Here is a 10,312-nt window from a genome sequence, read left to right on the forward strand (position 1 = left end):
TAAATGCATGGTTTCGTTTTTATTTGTGTGTGGAAGGGGCATGTGTGGAGGTCGGAGGACAACTTTGTGGAGCCACTTCTCTCCTTTCACCTTTAATGGCTTCCAGGAATTGAATTCAGGTCACCAGGCTTGCATAATAAGTGCCTTTACCCTCTGAGCTGCTGCCGTGCATGGTTTTTGATAGTTACATTTTCCTTTTGTAAGGGTAGTGGCATATTTCAGTGTTAAGTTGACATTTTAAAAAAACCTTTGTCACAATTGTTTTTATGTTTAGTTAGTAGTAACTAACTAGATTCTTGCTTTTAAGGAACTTAATGACTACAATAGTTGGGCACTGTAATCTATGCTACCACAAAGGACCTGAGACTTTATATGTAATTCATTGACTGTAGTCCTGGAGGGCCAGTTCAAATCCAATATGAAGGGCTTAGCATTTGAGAGTGCCCTTTTTGCTGCCTCATAGCATGGCAAAAGATGAATGAGAGACAAAGGAAAAAGGAGTGTGTGTGTATGTGTGTGTGTGTATGTGTGTGTGTGTGTGTAGAATCCAAATATCCAAATTTCCCCCTCCCCACTCCTATTATAACAACCCCATCCCATGATAGCAGCATTAATTTGTTCACTCTGCCTTTATGACTTCACTTCTTCTTGGTTCTCAACTCCTCATTTCACATTGGAGGTTAAGTGTCTAACTTGCCACTGGGGGCTCGGTAGAACCATAATGGTGGGCTAGACAGAGAACGTTCACTGCTGTAGGAGTCTTTATTCTTCATGAGTCATTTATTGTGCCTGTCATGTTCTAGGTGCTGAGACTGCATCACTGCATCATTGGCCAGAGTAGACCAAGTCTCTGTGCATCTTAGTCGTCAAGATAGACAGCGTCACACGGAAGGAAACCCAGAGTCAGGGCAGCTTCTAGGTTGTTGGATCAAGTCATTGAGCTCTGTGTGTCATCAGGCTCTCCACTTCTGGCTGGCTGGCTTGTTTCTGTCACAGGCAGTGTGGGGGCATTCTTTGGGAGCAGAGGGAGGAAAATACTTGGATCTTCCCTTGCTGTTCTGGGGAAACAGCTTTTCTTAAAAACCACATCATTTCCTGGCTAGAATAGGGTGATATGACCCTAGTAATAGTTGTTTCTGTAATCACTGACTTTTATGTATGTAGAGAGACTTCTCTTCCATTCTGTGATTTGGGTAATTTCTCATTGTGTACCATGATTTTGGTATTTTTATTTTTCTCTCTTTTCCATTGGTTATTCTACCAAAATTTTTTTAGCTTTTGTTCTAGCAGTTTCAAAACTTGAGTTTCAGTAACTTCAGTATTTTTTCTGTTTTATTGTCTCTATTTATATCTTTAATTCTCTTTACTTTGAGTTTGTTCTTAGCTTCTTAAAATGTCATTATAGATTACTTATTTTAAATCAATTTCCTTTCTAATATAAATCTACATATTTATCTATGCACTCAGGTTTTGATGTGTGTTTTCAATTTTACTTAGTTCAGACTGTTTTCTGATTTCTTTTGGCTTCCTTTTTGATCTGTTGGAAGTGTGTTACTTAATTTGTAGATAGAGTAGTCTCCCTTGAGGAGGGGTACTATTCCTAAGACCTCCTGTGGGCATCATGGACAGCTGTGAGCCCTATGTGCAGTATTTATTCAATATGTACATACCTTTGAAAAAGTTTAATTTATAAGTTAGATGCAGTGAGATGTAAACAATAATAACCAATAATGAAGTGGAAACATTTTAACAATATGCTATATAGAATTGCAAGCATCATTACCCTAGCATTTGTGGACCAGTATTAATTAGAATAAGAGTTTCGTAAACATATGCTCTCTGATGTTCAGACTGTTGCTTTAATAGCCAAAATGGCTATAAGGAGACTAATGGGTGAGTGGCAATGTGCTGGACAAAAGCAGAGTTCACAGCTTCAGGACACCAGGGCATCGTGGAGTGGGTCAGTGTGTGGTTTCATTACATAACTCAGAACACACACAATTAAAACCTATACTGGTTCATTCCTGGAGTGTTCCACTTATCCCTTGGACCACAACTGGCTTTGAATAACTCAAGTCACAGAAGTGGAGCTGCAGATAAGGAAGACTCTTAATGGGAATTTATCAGATTTCTTTCTATTAACTATTTCCTATTTCACCCCAGTGTCTTCAGAGAATTTCTGTTATGGTCTTCCCAACAGTTTAACTCTTCAAGGCCTACTTTATGGCTTCATACATGGGCTGTTGTATAAGATGTTCATCTCTGTTCACAGGGAAGGGTTCCCTGCCTTCAGTTAGGTTGGTCCGCTCCTCTCTTCTGTGTTCTCCCTGATTTCTGTTCTTTCTGCTAGTGAGAGGAGAACGTGGAAATTTCTGTGTATTCTCGTGGGCTTGCCTCCTCCTTGAGCTTTGTCGGTGTTGCTTCCTGTCCTGAGCAATTCTGCTGTGGAGTGTTTCCATTTACGTGTGTCTTACTCTATGGTACTCCTGCTCTGAAGTAGACCAGTGTCCCTGGTGATGCGTGCTAATGCCTGGCCTCTCTGCTTCTCACACAGGCGTTGCTTTTCCATGACTGTCTCTTTCCCTTCCTTTCCATTTTAACTAACGTCTGGTTTTGAGGCTAAATTTTGTCTTTAATAGATAGTTGCATATTGCCTGTTTAGTCAGCTTGATACTTTTGGCATTTATTAAATAATTTCTTCATATTTTATGTGATTATTGGTGAAGTTAAATTCTCATCTGCCATTTGGCTATTTGTTTTGTGTATGCCTAGTCATTTTTTAGTTCCTTTATTAGTGTTCCCTAAGGAACAACAATCAAGAGTGACTATTATTAGAACGGGACGTATTAGGTTGGTTTAGTACTCCAACAGTCACTGTCTTAGGCTGGCACATGACATGGTCTGAGTACTCAGGCAATCACTGTCTTTGGCTGGCACACAACATGGTCTGAGTACTCCGACAATCACTGTCTTAGGCTGGCACATGACAGGGTCTGAGTACTCTGACACTCACTGTCTTAGGCTGGCACATGACAGGGTCTGAGTACTCTGACACTCACTGTCTTAGGCTGGCACATGACAGGGTCTGAGTACTCTGACACTCACTGTCTTAGGCTGGCACATGACAGGGTCTGAGTACCTTGACACTCACTGTCTTCGTCCTGGAGGCCAAGAGCCTGTAACTGCCTAGTTCGTGCAGGTACCACCTCAGCAGTTCAGTGTGGTTCTGCTGGCCTCGGAGCGCCCGAGGAGCCACTGTCAGTCCATGTTGGAAGCCTGAAGAAGCAGGATCCTTGTATCAGTAAAGGCTTTCAGTAGTAGGGTGAATGAGCTGCCTGCCAGCAGGAATAGAGGAAAGGACAAAAACCAGCACATTTTCTAAGACCTCTTTGTGTGGCTTGCATTGGAAGGTGCTGCCCTCGTTTTAAGATGGGCCTTCCCACTTCAGATGACAGAGTGGAAACTAACTCCCACTCAGCGCCTGGTGACCGGTTGTGAGGTTCTTCCCAGTTCCAGTCAGTGATAACCAGGATTGACCATCACTGTCTTCTCTTTATTCCATTCTTTTGTGTTAAACAAATGTTAGGGTACCATTTCAATCACTTAGATTTGTATCGGTATTGTTATGTTAAATGTATATTATATTGACATGACTCACATACCATGTAATTCACCTTTCGGTATATAACTCAATTTTCTTAGTATTCTCAAAGTTCTGTAACTATCATCATGATCTAAGTCCATAATATTTTAATTACCCTAGAAGAACCCCCAAAATACATTACCTGCCCTCCAGTAACAACTGATTTACTTTCTATGTATGGATTTACCTGTTCTGAGCATCTCATGCACAATTAAAACAGGACTGACTGGTTTCTACCTATTCATAGTTCTTAACTACATCATTTGTTTGTGGTCTGGAAGTCTTTCTCCTTTTCATTATTTCACTCTCAGAGCTATACCAGGACTGCCAGAATTGTCACTAGGAACAGACCTCAAACTTCCCCAAGAACGTAACAGGGTTTTGCCACATTAAAGATGGCGTCAACAGTGGGAGTAGAATGTCTTGCTGTTCACTTGCTCTTGTGTCAAGGCACTGTATCTGTAAACACTAAAGGTATTCTCAGCTGCCACTGGGCAGAGACTATGGTGAATAGTGGAGCAAAGTCAGCATTTGCTTCCGTTGCTCCATCTTTGGAGAGCTAGTCCTTGGTGCAGCAGTGGCATGACAGCTGACAGAACTTTCAAAGAGTAAGGGAAGCAGCAGCCACCAAAACTGAGTGCTGCTTACCTGGAGGCCAGCTCGTGTCTCTTGAGCGCAGCAGAAAACAGTATGAACTCCAGGGTGCTTTTTATTTCTCTATACCTCTCATCACTTTGAAAGTTGGTTCTCATTTTGATGACTTGAAAGAGTAAAAGGCTTTCATATTTGAGAGATTTAATACTGGGAATCTGAAAAAAAAATTTTAACAAAGGAGAAACCTGTTTTGCTGTTGTTCTGAGCTGTCAGCTGTAACAAGTGTTGGACCCAGTGGAGTGGAGGTCACCCTGCGGGGAGTGACAGCAGCAAGAAGAACAAAGCAGTGAGCTAAACGCCGTGAACCACGGTGACACGGGGAACACGGTCAAAATGAAGAGTGTGGCATCTGGAAAGGATCGTAAGGAGGAAAAACTGCAGCGAGCCAGTGTGGAGTCCCACCAAGACGTTTGTGTCCGTGATCTAGGAGAGGAGTCCCTGTGCGTGCTTCTACTCTGTGACGACCACAGCTGTCCCGCCAGCTCATAAAGCTGAATCTCAAAGCGTTTGGCACTGTCACCTTTGTGGGGGAACTCTGGTTACAGTGACTTCTCTCTCCAAAGAAGGCATTAAAGCCACTTTGAAGGGCGATGCAGATAAAAACGGTGGCAAGAGGGCCTTTCACTACAGAAGGGTTTGGCTTCTTCCTGGGAGAATCTCAGTCATGCCGAGAAACCAGTTCATGACTGGGGAGGTCTGGTCTGTGGTCACTGTCTACTTTCAAGAGTCCGTTGGTCAGTGTGAACTAAAACCTCGAGGGACCAAACAACTGTAGCCTGAATCTTCACTCGTGCTTGACCTACTTTCTAGCTCACTGTGGAGCGCAAAATCATCGGCAGCGCCAAGTGCATCAAGAGCTTGAGGGGCATGTGCCCCAAGTTGGGCACAACTGGCTCCACTGCCGGCCCCTAGCTTGTAGAGAAGGCATAGAAGAGACCCTCCTCTGGGCTTCTATCCAGTTTGGTTTGTCATCAGTGAGGCTCCTTCCTGCCTGCGCTGTGAATTGCTTGGAAATAGCAGAAACCTGGTTGTATTTCCTGGGCTTGTTTCTCAGGTTGTCTTGTCTTTCTCACACTCAGCTATATCTAAAAGAAAGCAAAGTACTTTTTCCTGGGTTTAAAAAAATTGTGTATGTGTCTGCATGTGTGTATGTCAACATGTGTGATTGCATGTACATGTGTGTGTGTGAGTGTGTCTGTGTGTGCCTGCCTGCCTGCCTGGAACTAGAGTTACAGGTGGTTGTGAACTACTCAACATGGGTGCTAGGAACTGAACTTGTATTTCCTGGAAAAATGATAAGCATTCTTAACCACTGAGCAATCTTTCCAGACATATTTTCTATATGCTTTTAACAATAGTGTCACTGAACAATAAAATCCTCTTTCTCCAAACAAAACAATAAAATGATATTCCAGTATCTGCATCAGTAAGAGCCATATTCAAGTCTATGACTATGATACTAGTGGCCTTCGAGGTTTAGGTTTATCTTTTTCCTATAGATATTTCACCTTATAATTGTCTGGTCAGACTGCCATAACACACCCACAGACTGGATCACTTAAAGAACAAATATTTATTTTGTCATGGTTGAAGATCAAGATGCCAGGTCTTGCGCCTCCTCTGGCTGCTCCAGACGCTGTGCTCCTGTGTCCTCATTGGCTTCTCTGTGAACAAGTGTGGACTGTGGATATGTGTTCTGCCCACATATCTCTTCTTAGGATATGAGTCCTATAGTCCTATAAGGTGCAGCCCTCAGGACCTCAATTAACATAAACTTCTTCTTATAATCCCTATGCTCAGTAGAGACACATGGGGCTACTGCTTAAATATCTAAGTTAAGATGCCAGGGGGAATACAATTCAATGTATACAGTGTTCAAAGTAATGTTTCCCTGTTTAATTGATCACAGCTCTAATTGGGCAAATGAAAAGATTACAACTGATGAATTCCTACTTGTCTACAAGGAAGTGCAGTGAGAGTGAGGAGACAAGCAGAAACAGATAGATATTCAGGATGAACTGGGATGTAAGAAAAAGTGTAACAGTCTTCCTCAATAGTAACAGATTGGTAGTATCATGGTAAGGGCATGGCTGACTTGGGGAACCTGGAATAGAAAATAAACAAACTTACTGTCCAGGAGATCAACGGCAGTGCTGTGAGCACAGTAAATCACTTTGCAAGGGTTTGTGTTTTATTTGCTAGCGTTGCAAGAGCTTTTGGTTGGGACTATGATTGCTTTGCTGTAGGAAGTCAGTGATGAACATAGAATGTTTGTTCAGTCTCAAGCTGTAAAGGGGCCTGAGACAGTTTTGGAAGACGCTCATGGAGGCTTAAGTTAACCTAAATTGGTAAGGTGTTCTTTCATTGGTGCATTAGAGTAAGTGGTAGGAAGGATAGAATTGGCTGACTCCATCGTAACCAAATAGTAGACAGGATAGGAATGGACCTAGGAAAGTTCTGCCCAGGTCCTCAGCTCCAGTGGGCAGCATGGAGAATTTCTGCTCAAAGTACTTTGAAGTGTTTTCCATCTGTTTTCCAAAAATCATGTGTAACATGATTTTCAAGGGCAATCATGATTTATTAAATTATTAGGGAATGAAAGTATGCAGATTGGAAAGAGGCCCTGGAGAAATGTTTGTTTATAGGCCAAAAATTGGAATATAACTCATGCAGATTAAAAGTTTTTAGAGTATCATTTGAGATGGTTCTGGAAAATCTCCAGCTGTATTGCTTTACTTCTATTACACTTTGATGGCATCTGCTGCTGTGGGAACACATTCCACTCCTTCAGCCAATAGCATTTAAGATACCAGCCCACTGGGGCGTGGCCTCTTATCCTGTAAAGGGGGCTGTAAAGCATGTGCTCACTCTCTTGCTTCCGGCTCTCACTTCCCCTGCTAGACTCTGTTCCTGTTCGCCAGAGGACTGTTATCTAGGACAGTGATCTGTAAGTTTCCCTTAAATAAATAACCCTTTATTATTCATAATTCGAAACTAGTGTGGGATTATTTTGTGACTTCCGCCATCCTCTGGCGCCCCACCCTTTGGTTCTAGAAAGGCTCTGACTGCAGCCCAGCCCCGGGGCTCAGAGCTCCCTCAGCCCTCCTCAGCTGGCCTCTGCGCTTCCGCCATCAATCTGCAACACAGGACTCAGCCAACTTAGCTAAAGGCAGAAGAGGGCTTTCCAGCCATGCTAAGGTCCCGGAAGGTGACCACAGTCTCTTTTCCAAGGCCAGTTCTCTCTAGGAGCTTGGACCTTTGACTCTGAGAAATACTTTTTTAGCCAATGGCCTTTCTTTATTACTAATGTGAGCCAAGTGTAACCTAGTCATTCTCATTCAGAAGTGGTTTTTTGTTCCCTCTGAACAAGGACAGTGATTTGACATCGTGTGGACACAGTCTTGGTTTTCATTTGGGGGCAGAGGTATGCTCAATGGGTGGGGGCTGAAGGTTCCCACCAGATAGTTTCTGCCCAGAGAATGGTCACCCAGAGCAAAGCGTGATTCCGCTCAAACTGTCAGGAATGCAGAGGTTTTAGTGTGGTTCTCCAGTCTCTGCCTGTGTGTACATGAGTACTCCTGAGGCCCGGGATTGGCATCAGGTGTTTTTCTCAGTTGCTCTCCACCCTCTTCATTGAGGCAAGGTCTAAGATGTGGCTCGTCTGGTTAGCCTAGCTAGTCAGCTTACTCAGGTCGCCACCTTCAGAGTGCTGCAATTGTTGGCAGGCTTCCATACCCACCTGACTTTGACATAGATCCCGAGGATCCTAACTCTGGTCATGCTTTCATAGCAAGCCCTTCCTCTGCTGAGCAAGCTCCCCAGCTACTTTTGGCCAGTTGAGTGCTATTGTCTACTTTGTATTCATTTAAAAAACTTAAAGACTGAGAGACAAAATACTAAGAAGTGAATACATTGTGTTGTTGATTTTTTTAATGGGGTTCTAACCTTTAAATATATTCTAAATTGTTGGACCCCCACTATATTAGCAAACTTTAATTTTGGGATAGTATGAAATGCTTGTTAATGTTTTAGTCTTTTATTTCACTTGTGAGTGACATTGGTCATCTTATGTTCTCAATATATAAATCTTTTTGGCGAGCACTTAATACTTTTTATTGTTTCTAAAATCTAATAGCAGCTTAAAGCATTTGATTTAGCTATTAGATCTATTCTGACTTAAACTGGACACTTAATTGTTATTATTTATTGATCATGTTGCTCTAAGAACTAAATGGCAGAGTCTCTGAGTAGATTATTATTTGGAACTTCCTTGTACCACACAGCACCTGATGGAGTAAAGAGATTTACTGTCAGTATTTAGTGTCAAATATTTATTCAGGAAATAGAGACACATCTGTTGTTAGGTTTGGAATTCCATTGTAATTCATTGTGACATCCAGCTTTTAATAAAAACAAAATTGTTTTGCCATGATTATTACAGAAAACTCAGGTATTACATAAAAATGGAAGCGTTTTACTCTCCAACACTAATAACAATTATCATTACCAATGCCAGGGATTTTTCCATGTTGGCTTTTTCTATATAGACAGTTGAATGGGCAAGTAAGTGGACACTTGCAAAATCTTATAAAATAGTATTTCACTCTACAGTTTACAGACATAAATAACAATAGACTGGGGGTGCACTTGCCTGTTGCACCCTAGGCTCTGGGCTCACTCCTGGTTTCCAAAACCAGGAAAGTAATAACAAATAATCCTGAGTTTCCTGTGAAGTAAACTGTAAAGTTACTGACTTCCTCTATTGTAAAAAATCAAGATTCAGGACTGGAGAGATGGCTCAGTGGTTAAGAGCACTGGCTACTCTTTCAGAGGTCCTGAGTTCAATTCCCAGCAACCACATGGTGGCTCACAACCATCTGTAATGAGATCTGGTGCCCTCTTCTGGTGTGCGAGCATATATGCAAGCAGAATGTTGTATACATAACTAACTTAAATAAATCTTTTTAAAAAATCGAGATTCAGAGTATAGGGTTTTTTTTTTTTTTTTTGTCACACTTTTCCTTGTTGGAGGCTTTTTTTATTATAACCAAATCAGAGTTCATGCTTTGCTCCATTTTGATTTTGAGAAGACCATAAGATCTTTAAATTGAGTGGTTCAGACTTTGGTCTTTCTATGCTGGCTCTGTGTGTGAGCCAAAGGGTTCGTCAGAGGGGCTGTGTAGCTTTGCCATCTCTGCTCTGTCTAGTCTTTTGAACTGTTCTGTAGAATTTTGTGTGGGGGCAAGAGATCCCACCATACCTTACCCCAAGAAAGGAAGGAAAAAGGAAGTTTGAAAAGCATTGGGCATAACATAAATTAGAAGTAGACTGCAGGAAACACAGCCGGGGGACCTTGCTTTTGCATTGCCTTTCTTGCTTTCAGAAAGTGCAAGTGAATATTTTTGAGTTTGGTGGCCACCCACTAGAACTACAGTGAGTATGCGGACAGATCCTGAGAACACTGGATTGTCCTGGCACCCCTGTAATAAACAACTTGGAAAGAACATGAAAGAACATCCAAGGTCAAGCGTGCAAATGGAGAAACTGCCCTGGCTGCTTCATACAGCAGTGGAGACACCCGTAGACATCAGGCAAACGATGATTCATCGGCGTGGTAGCAGCTGTCTGCAAGCAAAGGCTGGTTATGGTGCTGCAGGAGTATCATCTGACACATCTTGAAAGAACGATTCATCTGACAAATTTGTAGGCTGAAAACCAAAAAGAAGACTGTTAAGGATATGACGAAGCCCTGGGTTAGAGCGAGTGCCTTCTCCAGGGCCTGTGGCCACTTAAGCGTGAGGTACTTTGTTTTCTTTATTTTTATTTTTTATTTTTTTGCCTCATTTGGGAAATTAGCCATCTTTTCAGTTAGTAGTGTTATTTTAGGATCACTGGCTTCAGGGAGCAATAGGAGTGACCGTGGACCATTATTGTAGGTAGGTTTTTCCAGAAACCTAACTGGTAGGCAAAGGTTCTTGTATTTGAGCAGTGAGCCTGCATCTTCCCAGCTACCAA

At 42.2% G+C, this 10,312-nt stretch overlaps 1 protein-coding gene across 2 annotated transcripts in view; it reads left to right on the forward strand.

The window, feature by feature from the left end:
• Positions 1-10,312, forward strand: part of Rab3gap2 (RAB3 GTPase activating non-catalytic protein subunit 2) — an 81,940-nt gene that overhangs the window by 17,839 nt on the left and 53,789 nt on the right. The gene's annotated exons all lie outside the window — the stretch shown is intronic.

Source organism: Chionomys nivalis, chromosome 5, assembly GCF_950005125.1.
Source record: "Chionomys nivalis chromosome 5, mChiNiv1.1, whole genome shotgun sequence".
Lineage (NCBI taxonomy): Eukaryota > Metazoa > Chordata > Mammalia > Rodentia > Cricetidae > Chionomys > Chionomys nivalis.